Below are 25,095 nucleotides of genomic sequence, written 5' to 3'. Positions count from 1 at the left end.
TCAGATCAAACCTGATCATTTTCCAATTTCGAAAGTACATGGACTATCTACACTTTTTAAAGTATATGTACACATACACATAAATACAGTTAATATTTTTTATGTATATGTACATATATCTAATATGTACATGCACACATGGTGACTTTTGAACTGACATATACACAGAGCTACAAATAACACTTTCTTGTTGTCAGGGATGGAAAAAAAGAAAGAAAGAAAATATATATATAACAAAAAAATAACAACATAAAATAACAAAATAAAAAATAATAAGAAGAAAAGCCATGTGAAGTAAACACTCTCTAGTATGCAAACCAGCCAAGCACCCTCAGAAGGTATTTTCCAGGAGGTTTGTAAAGGACAGGATGAATTGTTAATAGGAAGGTAGGGTTTACCTCTGATCTCTGCCAAGGAACGAATGTGATAGTGCCACTGCTATTAGAAAAATCGGTAACAGAGTAATTAATGCCAGTGGAATCAACCTGTGAGATAATGTACTTTATATACACATAGTCTAGGGCTCCCCTTGTACGCTCCACAACACAGGATATAGTGGAACCTTCATCAGCAGTCTGGAAGAAAGCAAAAATTTGGAACGTTTATTACTGTCAAAGTAAATCAAGGCAATTTCATTAAATAACATGAAAATATTTAATGCCAGACAAATGTTCAAGTAAAAAATTGCTGTCATGTTACTTTCAGCTCTTTTGGAGTGTTAGGAAGCTGAAACTGACCTTGATGCCAATCAGAACAATCCTAGTGGAATCTGCAAAAGTCTGATGCCTCCCTGAGGACTATTAAGGTAACAAATAACAATACACTGGAGTTCGTCCTGGACACAACCCCTTTCCTAAAACTATGCGTCAGAGACAGAATCAATATGCTTGAAATGTACCTGTCGAAAGCAAATGAAACTATTGCTTTATAATAACGTCAATATTGTAATTTTCCTTAGCAATAATTTAAAGAAAGATTTGGATCAGCACTTTCTCTAACCAGACACACTATGGATAGAAATAAACTATACCATCATCATTCAGAAAAACAGATTTTTCTCTTCTACTGTCCTCCTTACAATTCTGTATCTTCACAGATAACATGACTTCTGCAGCGACAACTTCACGTCTCTGGAATGAAGCTTTAATTGGTACTGACCTTCTATTTTAGAAAATAACGTTCATAAAATTAACATAGAAAATAATTTTATCTGAAAGTTATTGGAAAGGTTAAAGCTATCTTATGCATTAGCTAAATTTCAGGGCTGCTTTGTAAGAAAGCATAGATACTGTGTGTGACTTCAGCTGCCTAGTAGACAGATATGCACAGTTAAACTACTGGTAAAAAAATGCTGTGTTCCTGCATCACCACTAAGAGCTCTAATACTTCCCTGGTGAAATGGACATATGATAGGTGCAAAACAATTACCGTGCCATATAATTATTTTTTTTCTTCATGGTTGGCTGATGATCTGTGGCATCACAGCGTATCAGAGGTACTTGAACCTGAAGGAATCTATTATCATAGCATATGGTAGGCACACAATAAGCAAACTGAACCAAACTGAAAACTAGTATCACTCAGGCAAGACAGTTATTTTAAAAACATCATAAGCACTTTGATTAAAAAAGAATGTAATTAAAGCTCATAAGAGTTCCCAAATGAAAACTGTATTAAATTTTTTTTTCCACAAAATAATCCAATACCAGTAGAGATAGCTATCATGTTATTCCCCCTTATAATTGATTAAAGAAGTAAAGAATGATTTATGTTTATTTCAAGCCTCCTCAAAAAGTAGCAAGTTTACACTCTGCATATAGAATGGATACCACTGAAAAAAGATTTCATCTGTTAAAACTAAAACAACAAAAAAACCCACTACTAAATCAACCAACTGACATCAAACATATGCAAATTATAACTTAGTTTATGACAGCAAATGAAGGTGGAAAAATCCATAACACTTTGTCATTGCATGATCTCTAGTAAAATTATCTCAAACACATCATGTGACACAGAAAACTAAAATAAAAATCTTTGCAATAATCCATTCTCAAAAAAAAACCAGAGAATTAAATCTTACATTTTAACTGGTAACTCAAATGTAACAGAAGTGAAGGTAAAATATTTTTCTAGAAAAAAAAAAATTAAGCCTTAGTCTTCAGTTTATATAGTAAACTAAATTTTCTTAACCATTTTTTTCTTTAGTTTTTTAAAATTATATAGTAAATCCCAGTGGAACTGAGGTTGTATTAACAGAACATATGCATCTCCAAATCCTAGGAAAACTTTGCTTAACCACAAAAGCAAACACTGCAAAATCTAGGGTTTGTTCAGGTCACTTGGTCCTGCCATTTAGCTTTCTGTGCCTGAAATATCACCTACAATTTCCATTATGACCACCTTACCTCAGGGATACATGCTCCAGTGAAGCCAAATAAACCATTAGCATTATCACTTTTCTGTATTCTTAATCTTGCTGTGGTGTTTTCTTGTGAAATTCGAGCTCCACCACGCACAGAAATGAGCTTTAGTATGAATAATTCTTCTCCTTCTTCCTCTTTGTCATCCTTTGCAGACACGATGAATGATTTATTGGTCTCTCCTTGCCAATACTCCAAATACCCAGAGACAGGGTGGACATCACTTTTTGCAGGAGTTGCATGAAGTTCATAGATCTCTGCTCGTGTCAACTTACGCTCATAAAGCCTTACATCCTGCATTAACCCTGTGTACCTACTGCTGCCGTTGATTCCTGCTCCAATTCTTACTATTCCTGGACCTGAGAAGGAAATTATAATTTTTTCTCATGTTATTGTATTTGTATGAAACAGTCAGCAACTGACTACCTGTTTTTCTTAAAAACCAATGGTAAACTGTTCATTGTCCCTGGATGAGGAATCATATTGATCTTGAGATCCAAAATCAGGAGGTTCCTTGAGCCTCATCTCAATGTTACAGGTAAGTCCTCACAGGCCAAACAATTCCATCCTATGCTGTCCAAGTTTTTCATCCTATTAGTTCTAGCAGCACATTATCATCATCCCTCATTTTTATAAGTCTTAGAGACTTGAGGCTCCCTCTTTCCTCCACAGATTTTCAGAGCAGAACTGCAACCCCTTTTAGCCCTTGTTTTGCTGAACAAATCCTACTTTGTTTCCCTCTGCTAGGGCAGCTGATCCATTCTGATGATACTCATGATTACTGCATTAACCCTTCTGGACATCCATTTCATCCACCACACTGTAATTCCATGCAAATTCCAAACTCTTTTTACAACAGCATTTATATTTCTCTGTCTCCAAACTATAGGATCACAGCTGCCTCATATTCATTCCTACTCTATCCTATTCTGTGCCATGCTATGCTCTTGTGCTAAAACACACACATCAGCTGTTTTCAGTTGCCTTTCAGAAAACGAAAGAAAACAAACAAACAAAAAAAGCTGTGCTCTTCAGTGTATTGTCATACATATGACACTGAGTGGCAGTTGTAGAGATGAGCAACCACAGGAACTGATAAAAGTCCCAGGGCACAAAGTGGAGGATGCTGAGAAAAACTGGGCTGCTATGCACACCACTGTGTATTACCCAACATTCAACGGAGAGAGATGACATACTTGCCTTACTATTGCATTATCCCCAGACACACGCCATCCCCACTAATAAAGAAAATTTACAGCACAGACATATCCTTCTAGCAATAAAAGCATAATTGCATTTCACATATATTTGTTCTAGAAACCGAGGGAGGGAAAAAAAAAAAACCTCTCAGCCTCTCAGCTTAGCTACAGTACTGCAAGTGTGATGGAAATTACTAATTGCAGAAGTACTATTCTTTTTACAAATGGAAAATTTGATTTCTTAAACTTCAACCTGGAATTTTAAAAGCAGAAATAAAATAGTACACCATACAATTAATAGTCCTCTACTCTCACTCAACATCGCAGCAGTTTGAATTTTTTAGAACATTCACACAATTTCCATAGGCTTTCTGAAAATCCTCAAAGAATTCTTATCCATTCCTTTCAATTAACTTAACAGATATAATCATTTCAGTGTATTTCTTCCACCTTTGAAGTGGCTAGACTATGCATTTCAGAGCTTTATATATGGAGAAAAATAGCAAAGGCTCACCATCAAGAATTGCTTCTCCTTTTAGACTCTTCATTCCTCCCAGAACTAGAATTCCATCAACGTAAAATTCAATTATACTTTCATCCAGAGTAATCAGAACGTGAAGCCAAGTATTCTCATCCAGGTATTTCATGACTGATGTTTTAGCCATGTATGTCATATTGGACCCTAATGCTGTATAATGAAGCACTACAGAAACATGAGAATCATTTGTCTGAATTTTCACACCATAATATAAAGTCCCATTATCGTTATCCTTTTCAACTATATAGCCATCTGTACTGACATTAGGAATTAACCAAGCTGAAAATGTAAAATTGGTTACTGCATTATTTCCATTGTTATGGGTATTCAGGACCGATAATGCCAAATGCATCCTCTTTTCCACTGAAATACAGAGCGTCTGTTCCACTGTGATGGCGCCTCATGTGGGGCTGTGATTGTACTGAGCTTGGGAATGATCCAAGCAACAAGAAATCTACCATTGATGGCAGTCCAGCTTGGAAGGTACTAGACAGTATTTCCCAACCTAGTCGGACAACACCAAAGGTGCCTTGCTGTCTCCAGATGGTGAAGTCCGTAATATAGGAAAGGTCATCTTCAGAAAGAGTATCTTCCACTATCTCTCTGTCCTGGCTCTCTGGATCTATAACAAACACTCCAAAAGGGTCATCATTGAAAGGGATCATGACAGTTACAGTAGGACTGGTTTCAGATAACTGACCACCAGGACCAGGAGACCCACCTGCGTAATAGAAGTTAGAGTAAAAGTTAATGATTAAACAACACACTCAGAAAAAAGTTTCAAAGTACTTTTTTTTTTTTTTAATAAAACAAGTTTCTAAAAAAACCTCAAACCCTCCTTTAAGATCCTCTGGACTTATAGCAAATGATCTAACTTGAAAATTACATAGGTTAATTGTATTATTCTTAAAACACTGTGCTGATGTAATTTCAGTAGAAAACAAACCCACATGCTATTTTTCAGCTGTAAAACACACAGATGTCTTTCAGGTGAAACATGACAAGGTCCATCTTTTCTTAATTAGCCAATAAGGTAGGTTACCTTTGATTCGTTTGATAAGCATGGGGGCCAAATTCAATTCTTGTATTGCTCAAAGACTTACAGGAATAGAGAATGGCAAAATCTTGCCTGTTGCCTCTGATACAGAAGTACATACACCTTGCAGAAACAGTAACCAGTTGTGTGTTAAAACTGCTGCCCAGTCCTGGTGTTAGTCATCTATCTTTGCACAGTAAGAATTCATGATATGAAGATCATGTTGTGAATGGAGAATCTCCGTGTTCAAAGTGTACAGTGATCTACCTGTTATAAGCAGGAAATCTTTTGTACATCCGTATGGACTTCACTTACAGGAAAGGCCAACACACATTTTCACTTGTATCAGAGCACAGAAGACCATGAATAGTACTAAAGTGGAATTAATCCAGATTAGGAAATGTGTCCAGTAGCAATTTAAAGTTGTAATTTAAGTCATGTGAAGTGGTAACTACAAGTATTTTACCTCCTCTAGGGAAACAAACAAACAAAAAAGCAACCTCTATTATGGTAGACACACATAACCTTTAATACCTTTGTTATTTCTTTGTTAGTATCTTTGTTTTATATTTTGTGCATGGAGATCTATGTATCTGAAATTCAGAACTCTTGGTTTTTGAAATGAAACTTCTGAACTTTAAGAAGTTTAATTTCAAAAACCAAGAGGCATCCCTTTTAAAGTTCAGATCACCAAAATGTGTTTAACAGTAATTCGGGAACTGAGTAACTCTCTATATATGGAAATCAAGATTAAATGAAAAATAAGACCTAAAACCTTACCAGAAAAGCATAGGATATCAAGACATGATTCAGAGCAATGCTCTTTCTAGTGTTGGTTTCTTTTTGATTGATTAAACATAACTCTTTTCTACCAGATATGAAGGAAATGGTGATATGGAAGACAATACCTGAAGCATTCACCAACTTTAGAATGTAAAATTCATTGAATTCAGGAATTCTATCTGAAATGGCACGTAGTGTTATTGACTTCGACCTTTCACCATCCATGAAGCACACAGTCCCATAAGTTTCATAGAATTCTTCTCCTGGCTTCAGTGCAGAGTTATTATCAAACAACTGCCAGGTCAAAGAAACATTGCCGAAGTGTCCTCTGTGTCTCAAAATCCTGTTCAGTGATACAGAAAGAATGAGAGTCCTGGCAGGCATGCATCAGCGTTGAGTAGAAAAGGAAAATGTGGAGACTCCTTTTACTGTAATCTTCCTTACAGTAAGAAGTAATATACTATGTAATATAAAGTAAAATACTAATATACTACAACTGTTCCATGAAGCCTTCCTTTTAAAGGCAACCACTTTTGCAGTACAATTCTACTCCCGGAATACGTACTTTAGAAAACAGAAGTAGCATACGCAGGTCCATGCAGAATACTACTGTGAAGCTACACATCACTGTGTCTTGTAATTCCAATTTATAATAATAAATATGAATGCATAATAGTTCAGAAAGTTAACATTAAAAATTAATATACTTGGACACTCTTAGACAGGAAAGAGAATCATCTACATTTAACCACAAACGTTTCTCCTTTCAGTCATCAAGTCTACTTAAACTTTTTCTTACACTTGTATTAAATTAGAATTACATTCTGAATTACATTCAGTTTTGAAATGTAGCATGTAAACAAAGAAGTAGCTTCTGAATATAAACCTGTTCCTCTGAAGAGCAGGCACAGCTTCTTGCAGTAGGGTTAATTACCAATTACTGAGGGAACATTGTCATAATATATGCATTTTATAACACCCTCTGGGATAAGATGCTGTTGTTACTCCAGCAGATGATATTTGCAATAATACAGAGGTTGTATTAGTAGAACGAGTAGCTATGCCTTATTGACAGCATTCTGACAATATAATTTTGTATAGGACTTCTCTGAAAAAACATAAGAACATAAGAAAATGTTAGAGCCACAGTACTAAGCCAAGCTGCTTCTGGGATTTGTGGATATCTTCAAAATCTGTTACCTACAATAGCCTAAAAAAGTGACCAGTGACCTAAATGATTGTCCTGAGTACATTTATAGCTAGCTATCTAATAAACGACTTCATGATGGTGAAAACCTATTTTTAATGGGTGTAGGAGCTCCTAAAAATACCAGTGATGATATGTCAGTGCTTTGTGTATGTTGACTATGTTCATTTACAGAAACAAACAAACAACAACAACAACAAAAACACACAAATTGCATTACGTGATACATTTTTATCTGAAATCTTTTAAGGTTTTCATTAGCTGAACTAATTGGTTGCTAGGAAATGTATGCCATCAGTGGACTGGTTTGCGGATTGGATTAACTTGTCTGTGGGAGTTTGATATTTCTATGGTAACAGTTTCTTCATTCTGCTGTGATATTTGATCTGTGTCTGATTGTCTGTTCCTTTTCTTCCTCATTAGTCTGCCTTAATCACAGTGAATGAGCCCAGGGGCAGAAATGAATTTGTGCCGCTCACTCTAATTAGAGAGAGGGGAACCTATGGGACGGTCGTCATAACTTTTGAGGTGAGTTTATCCAAAAGACTTCATACAGTAGTCTGTTGGATTAAACTGAGAGGCTGTAATCATAATTTATTGAAGTGTTTGCAAAAGGGGAAGAAGGACAAAATACCTACATCTACATTAGGTAGATCTGTTTCATAAAAGGGATTCATATTAACCGTCATATAGAAAATACTGTAATTATCTGACTGTTTAATTGACTGTTTAACGTTAAGAGGTACTAGAGAAAACCGAGTATATTCTGTCATTTAGAAAGGTACGTGAGGCAACATCAGTATGTATTACTAGAAAATAATGCATATTAAGTATGTAAGAAGTGTCTTATCTAAGTTTTTTTAATTTTTTTAAAAAATATTTATTTTACATACAAATATTCAAGTGAGTCTTTAATGATTATCCCAACTTTGAACTGTGAGTGCTCAGGATTTGGTGAATTTCTGTATCTATAATCATCTGTATCTTGATCTCTATCTTGAATCCCCTGCAAATGAAGCTTTTGAAATAATTAATCATGTTGAATACTTATCCTGTTATTTACATATGTGATTTGAATGTGATACAATTACTGACTTCATTGCTTTCTTTTTCTTATCTAGCTCAGACTCTATTATTTACTTTAAAATTATATATAAAATCTTTCATATAGATATTTCTGTACTAGTTGCCTGGTCCTATAGGGTAAGGCTTTAATCTAGACCTCAAAGCTTTAGTCTAGACCTGTCAAAACCAGAAAAGCTTTGCACTGGATTTTATTAATACTAAATATAGCATGAATAGTTAAAGTACTGAATATGATTCTCTGTGCAATTTTTTGCAAATATGTTTGTTTTAAGGTACAGTAAATCTTACTCTCTGGACAATTACTTAGGTCTGTCTCACATCATTATATATGTATGTTGAAAAATAATTTACAAAATGTTCTAAAACCAAAAAATCCCATATGACCTTTAAGAGGCTTTGTAGTATTTTGAGTTTGACTGTTAAATTTAGTATCTTTAATATCACAAGTTAAGATAGAAGGGACACAAAACCAGTAAGTACTATTACTTTGTCTTGGAATTTATTATGAAATACTATTGATTCAAACTGAATTTGCATGAATATCCTTTCTGTAATATGAAAGAGTCAGTTATGCATCAGAATATACTAAAGAGTCCCCATAGGCCTATATGGAAGTAGTTTTCTTCCTCTTATTCTGGAAATACGGGATTTCTTCAGAGTGGTTGTTCTGACTTACACTGTCTGCCAGAAAAGAGCAGATTTTCACAACTGAATGTTCATGTAAGTTGTAAGTTGGAGATGGCTTGCATTTGTTATGCAAGTCACACTGCATATTGGTTATTGTACTTGCACTGGATTTGTATTCCTGCTTTATAGACTTCTCATCAGACAAATCAATTCTTTGCAGATAAAAGATGGTCCAAACCCAGCTGAAGAAGACCTAAGTCCAGCTAAGGGAAATATTACATTCACACCTGGGAGATCAAAGCTGATTTATAATTTAACAGTGCTTGATGATCAGGTAGGAACAAGCTGACTTCATCTTAGGCTTTGATACGTAGAAGGTTAACTGAAGTTCTGGAAAGACTTAGAGTAATAAGTTACAAAAAGGCTTGGCTTAAATAAGGTTAAAAGCAGTTCTATTTGATGAAGTGATGTTAAATTTTGGCTCTCTGGTCTATTATTTTTACTCTTTCCAAGCTCCCTCTTTAATTCTCATCAGTGAATAGTTTTAGTTTATGTGCATATCCTGGCTGAGCAGACATGTTATCTTTGTCACTAAAGAAAGAATATTACACATTGAAGATTCACAGGGAAAAGGCAGATTCAAAAATATTTTTTGTCGTTGTTTGTTTGTGGTTTTTTTTTTTCAAATATGTTTCAGGGTAGAAACATATTTGAAAAAATCCTAAAAATAGATGAGATTCCTGAAACAAACATGCAGTCTTGTGGAAAGCATGAATACTAGGTGATAATTAACATTTTTCTGTTTTCAGATTGGCCAATTGAAAAAAAAAAACAACACACACACAAAAAAACCAAACCAAAACAAAAAAAAACCACAACATAACTCATAGGTTGTGAGGCTTTCTTTTTATCTCAGAGTAAACAAAACATTCTTCTAATTTGCAACTTGTGATTTTCCTTTTTTCTTACCTGCACTTTTCTTTTGTGTTTTTCTTTTCCTTTATAATAAGCTTAAGAGGGAAAACTGAGACATCAAAATAAGTATATATGATACAAAACAACTTAGTAAGAAATTCATAAGAAAACAATAATGGTGAAAGGTGTGTGTCTCAGAAGTGAGCACAGAACTGTAAAGCAGCTTGTTTCCTTTTTACTCTTAGTTATAAAAAATGTCCTTCCACATTTCTACTGATACTCTAGTGTTAAGAGGCTGTGCCAACCTGGGGTGCTGAAGTGTAGAAACATCTCTTTCCAATTCAATGTAATATTTCAGTGACTTACACACAGAAATAAATTATTAGGGTCTTTTCTCTTGGGAGGATGTGATTTTATTTATTTTTATTCTGAGAAATGCTCTCAAACTTCTGTTTCTAAAAGTTTGATCTGTATTTGGTGTGTCTAGTCAACGTCTTTCCACTCTTTGAAAGTCTTTCACAAGTGTATGTGAAAGATGAATTTTGCACAAAAACCTTTATTGATGATGATGATGATAGAGTTCACAAGAATCCAGTAACACTACTGTCAGAACTTAATTTGAGCTTTTAGGATCTGAGTTAGGGAAACCAATGAAACAAGTATTTTTCTGAATTGTGCAGCCTTACAGAAGGTAGGGGACTGCAGTTCTGATTTCCACAGCTCTGCATTTATAGTACTTTTCCTGTGCAGGTTTCCTTTTTAAGTATAATTGCAACTTTAAGAGAAAATTAAAGAGGCAAGGCAGCACTGGAAATCATTTATACTATTATATTCGAAGTTTGACTCATGTATTTATTGGTCAATCATGATGTAATTGAAAGCTCCACAATGCCTTATTTATGTAGGATACTAAGATTTTATCTGCAACTAAAATGGCATGTACGTTCTGACTGTCAAATGCGTATTTTTGTACTGCAAGACAGTATATGAACTAGTGAACTAAAACAAGCGTAAGTTAACATCAATTTTAATAAGATAAAATAGGAAATAGTAGTGTAGGAGAGAGGTGACAGAGAGCTTGCAAATCTCACGCTGGAAAAAAAAACAAACAACCTGCATCAGTCAATAATATTATGCAAGTTTAAGTGCCACAAGTCAAACAAGGGACAAAATTGGCCTCAGCTACAAAGACAGCGGCGTGCATACCCTTTGTGCCCTGAAACAGGATCTAAGGGTGGCCAATTAACAAATGTGTAAAAAGAGAAGAAATATTGGACCACAAGGAATTCTGAACTTTTTTTGCTCAGTAAACAGAACTACATGGAAAGGATTCATCAGCCCTATAACAAAGCAATGCCATTAGTAACACATAAGCAATTTTGTTGTGGAATTTATCTCAGAAGCAAATAATACTGTTTTTTCTGAGAGTCCACAACAAGAATGAGATGTGAGGATCTTATGTAATATTTAAATATTTCCTTCTAATCTCTCTGTATTAATAAAATAATGATATTTTCCAGTTCAACAGACTTAGCCTATCAAGACTGGGGAATAAAATGTAATAATATAAAGTAAAAAATATTAAATTCTGCAATTCAAGGCTTATAAACCCTTCTTTTTTGTCTGCTGCATCAGTTATTAGAGACTAAAGAGCTAAAACTAAAGTGCAGTTCTAAACAAACCACATGTAGAAATGCCAAAGTCTAATTAATAGATAAGCATCAGCAAGCACATTCTCAGAGCTGTGACTGAAGCTGTGCTGGGAATGTGAGTCTGTCTGAAAGTAGGAACTGTTCTTTTTCCCGTTGAATAGGAACAAAAGGGCCAAGGTAGGTTGTGTTCATATGTTGTTCCTCTGTTCTTTCAGGCATGCATAGATGTAAAATGGTGTTAACATCAGCAAATAAAGATGTCAGACTAAATAACTGTCAGGAACACTTGTGTCCAAGCAGAGCAACTTCCACAAGTTGAGTTAGGATCTCCTCACACTCTCTAGTTGGAAAGATAGAGCTTCATCTGATTCTTGCCTAGTTTTTGTTTGCCCTTTTTTTTTTTTTGTCTTTTCCCACTTTTTCATATTTCCATAGCATAGAAGTATGTCTTAGAAAATGGAAACATTCAATTTTGAGAAGGGATTTTCAAAGTTGCAAGCGAGTTTCTTTTTGCCTGTTTATTTTAATGTGAAAAGGGTTGTAATGTTTATATTATTTCCCTTTATTGCTAAATATACATAACATATTTCTAAGTAAGTGTTCTGCATGTATTTGAAATGGGACTTACACCCTGTTGCTACTATTATTTTTCCAGATACCTGAAAATGATGAATTGTTTGTTGTTCATCTCAGGAGTGTGGAGGGAGGGGCTGAAATCAACACCACAAGGAATTCTGTTCAGATTAATATTAAGAAAAATGACAGCCCTGTGCGATTTGCTCAGAGCACTTACATGGTGCCTGAGGAAGTCGAAATGCTCACAATTCAAGTGATTCGTGGTAAGGATGACAGTGGAAAATTAATTGGACCTGATGAATGTGAAGTCTCCGTCAGTTACACCATCATAACTGGGAATTCAACAGCACACGCGCAGCTCAATTTAGACTTCCTAGATCTTCAGCCAAATACAACTATTGTCTTCACACCTCTAGTTCATGAAGTATATATGAAATTCAAGATCCTTGATGATGCCATACCAGAAATTGCTGAGACCTTCCAAATTATGCTCCTTAAGGACACGTTACAGGGAGATGCTGTTTTGGTTAATCCATCTGTTGTTCACGTCACCATCCAACCAAATGATAAACCCTATGGAGTGCTTTCAATCAACAGTATCCTGTTTACTCAAACTGTTATCATTGATGAAGACCAAATTTCAAGGTACTACAGATCTTCAAACAGTATCTCGTCATGTTAAGGGATTTGTTTGGCACTGTAAAGCATCCTTAGGATTTCACTGACAGTAATTATAAAATCAGTAGTGAAAAATTAATATAGAAATCACCTACTGTGTAATTATTATAAACGATATAGAATTTTCAAGGGAGAAAATGTCTAATTATGCAGAAGTATTTTAATATTTATGAACTATATATGAGAACTGTAAATATTTAATGACATTATCAAAATACTGAAAAACCCTTAATCTAAAAGATGGATCAGTGAAGTTGTGATGCGGCCACACACCCATTCATACAAGTGGAAAATATATTTCAGGCTTCCTTTCCCAGTAAATCTTTGTCTATACTGTATTTAAAGTCAGTCTCTGGTTAAAAAATGGTGGTGAGTGTCTTCTGTGAAGTACTGAATACCCATAGACTTCCAAAAAAGTTAAATACATGTAATTTTACAGATAAATTAAAAACAAATCTCCACACACATCTTTACAAGCAGAACTAATATCTATACAATATTGCCAGTTTTAGTAAAAATGTCCACTGCTAGCTAGTGATGGTGGTTCATCCCCAGAGAAAGAGGTAATGTATCAACCTATGATTTTATGAACAATTTCTAGTATGTAGAGCCCAGCACTTCAATATTCACTTTTTTTTTTTTTCTTTCTTATACACAGATACAGGAAACGTGACATTTCCATAATCACAAATATTGATAAATTATATTTCAGTGCATAGGCAAATAGTTGAGTCACTTTATTTTAAATAAAATCATTATTTAAACACTCATGCCTGACAATTGTATTTTGATATAGTCCATAAAACAGTGTAGAAATTTAGTTGAGAAAAAGTTTTCTGAAATTTAACATCTTTCCTGAGAAAAAATATAAACATGCCAACTTTCCTCTTCTCAGTATCTTTCTTACTGTAAACAAAATAAATTTTAACTAATGTCTTTAGATATATTACTCATGTCTTTATGTATATTATCTCATGAATAAGCAACCTGAGAAAAGTCTACTTCTGTGGTATGATTTCACAAATTTTAAGTCCTGACTCAAATGTCAGTAGCAGCAGTTAATATCGATTCCACTGAAGTCAGTATAAATCTTCCAGGGAACAGATAGCTAAGTAAACCGATATTAATTATAATTGCATGTTACAGATTTTTATTTTCATTCAAAACCACAGGTTTGAAGGGATCACGATCGTAAGAAATGGTGGAACACATGGAAATGTTTCTGTGACCTGGGTCATAACTCGAAATAGCAGTGATCTGTCACCTGTGACTGCAGACCTTGTTCCAGAGACCGGGGAGATACATTTTGATCAAGGACAGATGCTGGTCACACTTTCACTGACCATTATTGATGATAACATACCAGAAGAAGCAGAGCCCTATCTTCTGAAGCTCTTAGCTCATACAATACAGGGAGGCGCAGAAGTCAGCGAACCATCTGAGGTAAGTTTGATTTCAGAACTTGTTTTGAGGAGGTGATAGATAATAATTAGGGAGTAGGATTAGGATTAGGATCCACCAGTTTTGGTGGATTGGCTAAATTGAAGTAGTTGTGCTTGAGTTTAAGTGAAGCAAGCTGATGTATTCTCAGTATAAAGAGCCACATCCAAAGTCTTTGGCTTAACATATTTTATAAGGCCAGACCTATTTAATGCAGTAGCATTTAGCTTAGAATATTCCCATCATAAATATCATTGCATAACTGCTATCTTGATTGGTTGCTTGCTAAGAGAAGGTTGAGCATTTATTTTCACTTGCTTATTTGCTGTAGGTACTGGAATGTTTTACACAGAGTAACAGCTTCAAGAGGATGGCTTAGTGATTAAGACTAACCTCTGAACTTTTAAATAAGGGGTAATTAGCATTACTGACAATTCTGTGACTCAGGTCCCTACTTTGCTTTTTGAACATATGATTGGAATGAATTTGGTGAATTAAATGATTTTTTCACAGTCTGAAATATATTCAAATTATTCACTTTGGCTGCTGAACCAAAAATCAGTTATTCAAAGCTCATTCTGACATAGATGAGGCATAGCAGGAAAGTTGCTGCTATCAGTGGTGTGCTGCTTGTGCACAAGCAACACTTTGGGGCTGTCAATCTGATTTCTTTCTTGAGTGCCAATTCACTAACGATAAAAATGTATGATGACAGTCAGGACATACTTTCATGAAAACGTGAAAACTGTGGTGTATATTAATTGTAGCATTGAGTAAGTGATGCTGTTTTCTGTTTTGCAGCTTTTGTTTTACATTCAGGACAGCGATGATGTTTATGGCGTAATAAAGTTTTATCCTTTGGAGAATCAGAAGATTGAAAGTAATCCAACAGGACGCTTTTTATCCTTGAGTTTTGTAAGGGAGAAAGGAACAGTTGGAAATGTGCAGTTAGTTTATACTGCACTGTATATTCCAGCTGGAGCTCTGGATCCTGAGAGAGCAAAAGATGGCATTCTAAATATGTCTAGAAACAGCATCCTCCTGTTTCCAGAAGGAAAAACACATCATACTTTGAGTATACCAATAAGAAAAGATGCATTTCTTCAAAATGGTGCTCATTTCCTCATACAGGTATCTCAGCTGTTTTGTTTTTGTTTTTGTTTTTTAGCTTATTTAATATGAGGAATATGATTCAATAATTGATCCTTCCCCTTGACTGTAATTTAAATGACCATTCCTGTAAAAAAAAAAAAGTGCTTAGCTCTGAAGCAAAGATTTTCTTATTTAAAAAGACATCTTTCATAACTATGCTATAAAGTTTTCTATCCCTAATCATTAGTAATTAAACAAATTTTAAAACTAAAGAGGATTCAGGTACTAATCATGGAATTTATCAAAATGAGATCAGCGTTGTCTGTTGCTTGCCCCTTGAAGCATGTTTCTGCTTGGCCTCTGACTTGGAACGTGAAAAAAATAAGGTTCTTAAAATTAAATTACTGAAGCAGGAAAAATTTCAGAAATGACATGCAAGTAAATGTATCTTGGGCTTGATACAGGTCCTTCTCCAGCAGGTCATCCCCCAGCCTGTACTGATACTTGCGGTTGTTCCTTCCCAAATGCAGGACTCTACACTTGCTCTTGTTAAACCTCATCTGGTTTCTTCCTGCCCAACTCTCCAGCCTGACCAGGTCCCTTCCAACCCCTACAATTCTGTGATACTGTGATCTTTGCTCTTCCAGCTGAACTATTCTAAATTAAAAAGGGTCAAATATACATTATATATTATATGTATATTATATTGCATTTATATATAAATTTGTTAGGAGAACTTACTTTTTTTTTTCCCTGTATAGTTTTCTTCACTTTTTTCTTTCCTTTTTTTTTTTCTATCTCAATTTGTAAAAGATAACTTTTATCATCGTTGAAGGTGTTGATGTTATATCCATGAATTTCAAATTTGCCAGGTTTTATATTTTCCTTATAGTCTACCAAAGACGTTGTAATCACTTCTAAGACCTTTGAAAGATTTCCTCCCTCCACATCCTTCTCCCTACATTCTCTTACAGGAGGAATAATGAGAACAAAAAGTTTTGCCAGAATTATATTGTTTATCTAATATGCAATTTTATTTATTTATTTATTTATGGCATTCACAGTTAGATTAGGAATTGCCTTCTGAAATACTAGAACACGTTAGTATGTTTTATGATTGCAAGAGGTTTGAGAGATCCACAAAATTCTTAAATGTCTAATTCCATGTATTCAATGTTTTTTTTTTTTTTTTTTTTTTTTTGTCCTTTGACTGTAGTCAAGACACACATCTGATAAATATTTCAGAATGTTCAGTCATTCCAAGCACTTTGCCTGGATTTTCAAACTGTAGATTCCAATCTGTTTTTTTTTTTTTCTGTACTTTCTCCATGAACTATAAATAAAATCTTTGTTTGAAGAAATTAAATCAGAGGAGCTTTCCAGCTCAAATAATTAATTTAGAAACTCATAGAGAAGGAAAACACCACTATTTATCACTGTGACAATCCTTCTGCATCGTGAATAAATGATAATCTCAGTGAACATGTTTAGAATGAGTTGTACTTAGGCAAAATAAAGAATTGACTCAGGAATCAGCAGAGAAGCAAATGAAACTGTAGGATGAATAAAGGTACAGGAGATAATGTTAATGTGAGATATATTCCTTAGTGACACCTTCAATTAAATAACGTGCTGTAATCAGAGATGCGGTTTTTGGTATAGCTAGGAAGATTAACTCTGAAAATTAAGCTCATAAACTAATTGTTATTGTTCAAATAACTATATATTTTTTTCTCTTTGTACTGGTTTCCTTTAAAAGGTACTAAAGGAAACATTGCAGAAAGAGTAAAATCTCTGTTCTTTATTGATTATTACTTTATTCCAAAGGTACCATACAGGATCCAAATACAGCATACACTTTAAATAGAGCAAATTGTTTTGGCTGTGTAGTATTTCAGAAAGTTTACTGAGCTAATAACCGCACAATGGTGCACTTTCATCCTGTTAATTGCAGAATCGGGGCCTATGCTAGGAGAAAGCTCAGAAAAGAGGAGAAACAAACAGTGCCATCATCTGTTCTTCAGACTTTTGATAACAAGTTGGAATGGTTGAGAATCAGTTACTAAATACAGTATTTGTAAAACATTTCCATCTATCATCAGATAAATGTTCATGCATATTTCTGGGTGTTACTCAAGCAGTTGTGGAACAAAATATGATACAGCCCACATATTTATAGAGTTTGGTTTCAAGAACTGTAAGACTTTAAAAATCATCTTTTGAAATGGTGAACCATGATTACTATATGAATTTAAGAAAGGCCACTATTTTATCCCCAAAAAATAAAGCTTTACTCTATGATAACACCTGATAACTCCAAGAAAAAATGTCAGTGGGAGTTTATGCCCCAGTGAAATGTTCACAGAAATATATGCAAATCTGTTATGGAAACATTTATTGTAATGATGCATGTAGACAGAATCACATGGAATAAATAATATTTAAAGGAAATAATTAAACAGGCAAGTTCTGCTTTCCTTGGTGTGTCACTACTGGTGCTGGGCTTAGCGAGTGATGCTTCCCTTTTAAAGAAAAGGATGAAAAAAAATCTATTTCCTCTTAGTATCTATAATCTATCAGAAATGCAGTGACAAGTAAAATACAGTTTTGAAATACTGTACTGAATTTAAATTCTTAATGTGGCTCTGGTAGTTCTTAGATAGAGAATTCCTTAAAATTTTGTGGAGAGGAAAGAAAAGTGGATTATTATTTGGCTGTTTGATCAAGGGCTGTAAATTATTATGACTTCAGTGATTTCCCTAGATTTTTATCAATGCAAGACACAAAAAATGATGTTAGACAATTGCCTATGCTGCTCATCAATGACTGTTGTTAATAGCTCTAGTAATGTATCAGCTGATCTGGAACAGAGTCTCTCTCTCTGGCTTGATCTGTGTTTAATTACATACACTAACATGATTTGTCTGGGAGGTGTACCATTCTGCTGACAGCTCAACAATATCCACTTAATTTCTTTGACATGTCTACTTACAAATTTTTATAACAGCAGTGCTATCAGTAGGAAGAATTTGCTCTGGAGATGTATACTTCCTTTATATGAAAATTACTCTGAAATGTCAGAACTGTTCTGACTTGGTGCTGAGGCTTCTTATTTCTCACTTTTCTTTTACTTTTTCCTACAGCTGGAAGGAGTTGAACTGGTGAATAGAATTCCTCTAGTCCCATCTGTGAGTCCTAGATTAGGCGAAATTCGAAATATTTCTTTGAGGATTACTCCAGATATTGCAAATGGAGAAATAGGCTTTATTAGCAATCTACCGATTATTCTTTCTGAACCAGAAGATTCCCCTGCTACGCTGGTAAGTAAGCCTTTTTATATTGTCTTTTGCTATGGAAAACTTATTTGGAGAAGGTGGAGTTTGCTGTATTCAGTGTAGCATTTGACAATTAATGTGAGGAAAAGCCTTCCTGTAAGTTCTGTCTTATCCTAAATATTCTCTTCTTTAAAAAAAAAAAAAAATGCTCTGAAATAATCTGTTACTGATTTCCAGAGAACTGAGATTGGTCTTTGCTTTCTGTGTAAGTATCTAAAACCAGTTAGCCCTTGATGCTCACACAGAGCAAAAGATACTGCAGTTAGTCTCTCTCACCAATTGCGAGCATAGTCATGTAAAGTAGGACTGAGACAAATCCTGAATAAGATAGATCATTTCCCATTCTCAAATTAGAACTGGCCAAACTTTTGTTTTTATTATTATTTATTCAAATAGTAATTTGCAAGGGAGTAATCGGTTTTGCATCTACTTTTGCAAGTCACAACAAATTAATGTGTTTCACAGGTTTCCATTGCATTGCATCGAGATGGGACTGATGGTCAAGCAACTGTGTTCTGGAGTTTGAAACCCTCTGGTCCCAATCAAAAGGCGGTAACACAGGATGATATAAGTCCTTTTAACGGCTCCGTGGTTTTCTTATCTGGACAAAGTGATACCACAATTAACATCACCATTAAAGCTGATGATGTACCTGAAATGAACGAAACTGTGTTATTAACTTTGGACAGGTATTGTACCCTATTCTCTATTCATATGTATCAGCTGCAGTACTCAATTTATGCATAACAGATTAGCACAGTGTTAATTACATGGTATTGCTTGCATTGTGTTGATATGTGTCTGAAGAAATAGTGGGCCCTTGTTTCAGACTGTGTATGGGTTCTTTGAGTGGAGATCAATGTAAGAAACCATTTTGCATTTATTATCTAATGACTTAACTGTTTATATTTTCATGAAAATTCTGTATGCTATTTAGAAAGTTCTTTCAGTTTTGATCTTTTTTATAGCTCTTGGTTTTAACACTTTTTTTTTTCGGAAAAATAATATTTAGTAAGATAATGGGAAAAACTAAAGTGAGAACTAAAAAGCAATGCAGAACTTTTTCTGTCAGAAAAAACATTTATAACTTGGGTGTCACTGTAGAATTAGACTTGCAGTTTATTTGTTTGATCTGCATGTTCAATATTCCTTGATAATTAGATACTTCTGTCAGCTCATAGCCCCCAGAATATCCCAGTGTGACTATTATTGCAGTCTTCTGCTAATGAGAATGCAGTGGGGTTTCTGAAGCACAGTGTTCTGGTCTCCCTTCTCATCTAGTGGAGGATTTTAGGATAACAGGCTGTAAGGGCCCTCAGGTGATACTATTATCTGCATGTGAACACTGTTCAGAAAACTTAAATTAGTTTATAATCAGGAGTCTTTTCCCTCTTTGAGTTACTAACAAGAGTGTCTTGGCTATATCGTCTGTCCTGCTTCCCACAGCTCAGTTACATAAGTAAATACAGAAATACCACCACACGTGCTCTTGTATTACCTCCTATTTGTCTAAGGTACATTTTCCACTTTTACTGAAAACATACTACAGTGGTCTGCCAGCACCAGCTTCCACACTGAACATCTACTACTTACATAGTCCTTACCTTATGCAGAAGAAGTATTTTTATTCTGTACAGGAAGCGTAGGCTAGCTCTTAGATATCCACAACAGATATCCACAGTGATTCCACATTAGCAAACAATAGGCAAGAAGCTCCTCACACTGTTGTTGATCACTAGAAGATCCCATTTCAGAAAACATGGTTTTCGAACATCTTTATGGCACACAGGGAAGATGTTATTCCTTTGCGGGATTGGCTTGCTTGATTAAAAGGTGGCTGGTTAATGCATGTAGTTCAGAACTAGTTATTTTATTCTACCTTGGCTACTCATTACATTAAAAAGGCAATCCTTTTCAGAATAAAAACAGAGACTATTGCAAGCAGTTCTCCGCTTTCTTTCTGTGGGAGAAACTGGTTTGTCTCAAGGAATTTTTTTAGAGTCTCTGGCACAAAGGGGGAAACTAGGATTAGAAATGATGGTTCAAGTTTTGAGTGTAAGGTGGCCAAGAATGCAGAGTGGTATTGAGGTAAACAAGTAAGTAGATAGAAGTAAGCAGCATGAAAGGGTAACTTTTTTGATTCACGTGTGTGAAAGTACAGTTTTCTGCCATTTATCCTGAGTTACAACTGTAGGCTATACCTTGAAAATGGTGGCTGCAACAGGGATTGAACTGGCAGCTGAACAAATACAACCAGTGTTCTGCTTTTGCTGTGTATGGTGCAAGCCGTAGGCTCTGTTGATCATGAAGTGGATGGTGAAAAGTGTGCCAACAGTAAGCAGCTTTCCCACACTTGGCAGGGTCAGAGAGTGAACCGAGGAACAGGTGGTCTGTCCTGGAAAAAGAAGTAAGCAAGGAGGAGATAGAATCTGAACTTTTCTCTAGACCTTGGTAGCATCCCTCACTTCAACTAATTAGCAGAAGCCAAGAATGAAATGACTGCAGAGATCATCCTTTCAGTACTAGACATGACTCTTCAAATTAGGGTTGAAGGATACTGGCAGGGTTACGTGTACGCCCGTGCTATTGCTTTCAGCCTGGTTGGTATTTTGTGGACAAATAGAAGATTTCAGTTTCCGAGGCTGGCAGCCAGCACCTCACAGCAGTAGTGAATGAGCATGAAAACAAAGATGCACTGTGCTGTAGATGTGCTTGTACTGTTCCGTAAATTGTAGCATAAGTCAGCGAGAAAAGAAAGCATGTAAGAACTTTAATGAAACTACAGACATAGACATATGTTCATAAGCATTCAATGTATTGCAATTATTAATAGCACGGGTAAAATAATCAAAATAATTAGTTCTAACAAGGATGTATTATTTACGGCTTAGTGGTATTGTCAAGGCAGTTCAATTTTAAATAAGCTTTAAGTGCATCCATAACTATATTTTTTCCAAGCCATTAAAAACAATGTTATCCTTTCTTGCTTTATGCTCTCTATACTTAGACCACAGATATTAAAACTAGCTCTGAATTTTGTCCACAAACTGGAGGAAAATGTATAACATGAAAAATATGATTCCAAAGAACACAGATGAGTAATGATGAGTAATGAAGGAGCAAGAGAGTCTTGTATCTGCTGAAGCTTCTTTATATTTTCTTTTTTTAGGAGCAGATTCAGGTTGAATGCCTGCCCTATCTGAATAGGCCTGAATTGAGACCAAGCATAAATAAAACCAGATGTCTGTAGTGAAATCTATGTGAGAAAGGAAAGACCTTGGTCTTCTTGATGAATGTAGGTGGAACAGGCCATGGAAATTGTGTGTGTGTTTTGTGAGAGCATATATGCATACTAGGGCTGTTCATTTTACCTGGTAAGCACAAACAGAAATCAGTTTTTTTTAAATCTGATTGCTGTTTTTTCCTTCTACACAACGTAATCTCTCACTGGCAGTTATCAGCCCCCCAGTTAAGGTGCAGACAGCTATCAGTTTGGCACCTGGCACAACCAGAGGGCCAGAACCTGCAGGGTATGTGGGCTGGGGACGTGGCCTGTGTTTGTGCTCATGAGTGAGTGGTGGTGAGACTGAGAACTTGGAGACTTTGGGATCTGGGGATAAATCACTTTTATTTTGTGGAAGTGATAATCAACAAACAGACAACTGTTTAGGCAGTCCTTATGCTCCAGCATTTTTTGAGTCTTAACTCATGGAAGTTAGGATGCCAGAACAGATCCATATGCATATGTTACGACATAAATCTCATTTACTATATATAATAAACTGAAGCAACGTTATTTGAAGATTTTTATTGTTCTAGTGATTTCTGTGATGGGATACAGATTTCCATAGGCTGACATTCTGTCATCAGTTTATGTGGAAAATGATTAGACCTATGAGTTATGAAGTAATTTTTTGAAAATTACAAATGTAAAATACAGACTTGACTATTTCACTGTGAAATATCTGGCAGTTTTTAAACATTTTTGGGTTTTAGAGGTTGCTACATGTCAAAAAGTTAGAAAAGCATAGGAGGGCCATTTAAATCACTGTGTAGTGTTGATGGACAGGGCTTAAGGGTTTATGTGTTGTGGGTTACTCACTGACATACTGCTTAATGGAGCTAGGATTTTCTCCTTACTTGGTAATTCCCTTTGGTTAGTGTCTGTTTCAAAACCATATCTATCTTACTTATGTAAATTTTCATAGAATCACAGAATAGCTTGGGTTGGAAGGGACCTTAAAGATCATCAGTTTCCAACCCCAGTGCCATGGGCAGGGATGCCACCCATTAGATCAGGTCGGCCCACAGCCTAGTCCAACCTGGCCTTGAAAACCTCCAGGGATGCCTCAAGGGTTTGATCAGACTGCGTTTTAACGGGGAAAAAGTCATTTGAAAATAGTAGAATGTTGAAATGAGTGCGCTGGACACCTACTGCTTGTTTTCATTACTTCTCAAAATAACAACATATCTCTCCTGCTATGACTCAGAAAAATTAAAATAGCCTCAAAAATCAAATAAATGATGGATTAAACCTGGAGAGAAGGTGTTTCCTCTGATGAGAGGCACTATGGAAAGTCTAATGTGGCAAATCCTACTTTAATGCAGTTCTTTAGAGCTAGAGCCTGCCTCTAATTAAATCAGTAGATAATCCTGAAAAAATTGAAGAGGGGGTGAACACTGAATGCAAGCAAATTGAGTAATGTTCCACAAGCAATTTCACTTCCCCCTTTTTGAGATACCCTGATAGAAAAGAAAGTCTTTTAGAGAAGTGTGGTTTAATAATGACAGCCGTGTAGATTCACAGTGGAAATTAAGTTTCTCATGTGTCTTTCAGAACACTCAGGTTCTGCAGAAATTCCAGATTTTGTCAAAAGTTATTAACTTCAAAGCTATTTTTCATTTATTTATTTAATTATTTTGTGGTTCTAGTTAGTTCTTAACATTGAAATTCTCATGGTACCTTAAACTTAGTCAAAACTCTAATTTCTCCTATTTTCTTGTACTGCATGTTTAAAAAAGTGTAAGAAACATTTTGAAGCTCCTGTCAGTTGTCCTAATTCATCTGTAGTTCTTGCTACATAATAATTATGATTTTTTTTACTGAAAGAATTTCCCTAATGATCAGTCATTTCACATTAGTCTTGTTGTATAAGAAATGCTTTACACACTTTGAGGTTGTATTTCTTTTGGCAGCATCATAAGCATTGCCAGGGTTTACTGTCTGTGACGATATGAAACTTCATGTCCATACATAGCCATTTTACAGGAAAAAATAAGCTGAGGATAAAAACAGGGAAGTGGCTTTCCCAGTGATTGGTATCACCTTATTCCTGGTCAAGAGTTCTTTTCACTAGCTGGAGGAGCTGCTGGCCACGGTTAAGCCACCATGTCAAAGCAGCTGTTTTAACTTTTATTGCTGCTTCTGAATAGCCCTCTTTGTCCTGTTTCCATACTGCTGTCAGAGGAACACCTAAAGAGCTGGTTTCACATACCACGAGGAGTGAAACGGGACTGAACTGGACCCGTGTAGTGTCAGGCAGTCTGGGAGCATCTCCTCCGTGGTGTAAGGGTGGTATATGAACGCCCCTCTGTTCTTCGAGGTTGGAAGTGCACGTGGCAGGGGATGGGGCTGGTGTCCTGGCAGCTCTCTGGTGGCACGGACCCTGTGTCCAGCCCCGTAGCTCCTCCGGGTCGATCTGAGCTGGCTGCTGGAAGTATTATGCAGCTATTTGCTGAACGCTTCACCTTGCCTGGTTTAGCCCTGTATGGACTTAGGTTTAGCACATGAAGAGTACACTGAACCGAAAAGCAAGCATTTGGATTAAAAGGATAAAAGTTTGCAGGATGTGAGTATGATAATTGCATTACAATGTAATTGTTCAAAACAATAGAATTGGGATTTTTTTTTTTTTATTATTCCTAGAAAAAAGTAAACCTGTGAGAATACTTTACAACAAACATTTTGGATTTAAATTTAAAATGTACTTTCCTAATTTATCTTTGTTCTCTTAATTCTTCTTTTTTTTTTCAATACTATTTTTTAAAAATTTCTTGTTAGGGATATGCATTCTATGTTATGAAAAGTTACATGTATATGCCTTAGAGTATAGATATAAAGAATACTACTGAGTGCACCATTCTTCGAATCACAGAATGGCTCAGGTTGGAAGGGACCTTAAAGATCATCCACTTCCAACCCCTCTGCCATGGGCAGGGATGGCACCTACTAGATCAGGTTGGCCACAGCCTCATCCAACCTGGTCTTGAATACCTCCAGGGATGGGGCAGCCACAGCTTCGTTCATTCATTGTTTGCTTAACAGCATCTTGGAGCTGGAAACCTAAACCTAGCTGCTTCTATTAAGTTTCTGCATAGGATGTTTTATGACTTTTTGGAGAAGTAACTAACATTACTGTGCCAGGGCAGTGATAGCGGTCTGACCACTCATGATATCAGCCAGAGAAAAAAAATGACCAGATAATAAATAAATAAACAAACAAACAAA

At 35.5% G+C, this 25,095-nt stretch overlaps 1 pseudogene across 1 annotated transcript in view; it reads left to right on the top strand.

Annotated features, from left to right (window-relative positions):
* Positions 1–7,261: 7,261 nt before the first annotated feature.
* LOC310891538 (adhesion G-protein coupled receptor V1-like) overlaps positions 7,262–25,095 on the top strand; it is a 72,850-nt pseudogene continuing 55,016 nt past the window's right edge. The window contains exons 1-8 of the transcript in view: positions 7,262–7,267; positions 7,610–7,714; positions 9,120–9,233; positions 12,122–12,687; positions 13,893–14,163; positions 14,962–15,291; positions 18,396–18,572; positions 19,053–19,276. The product of the transcript in view is annotated as an adhesion G-protein coupled receptor V1-like (transcript). The remainder of the gene's footprint in view (positions 7,268–7,609; positions 7,715–9,119; positions 9,234–12,121; positions 12,688–13,892; positions 14,164–14,961; positions 15,292–18,395; positions 18,573–19,052; positions 19,277–25,095) is intronic.

This window comes from Anser anser (assembly GCF_964211835.1).
Source record: "Anser anser genome assembly, contig: HAP1_SCAFFOLD_131, whole genome shotgun sequence".
NCBI classification, from domain to species: domain Eukaryota; kingdom Metazoa; phylum Chordata; class Aves; order Anseriformes; family Anatidae; genus Anser; species Anser anser.
This window is presented reverse-complemented; position numbering and strand designations above follow the sequence as displayed.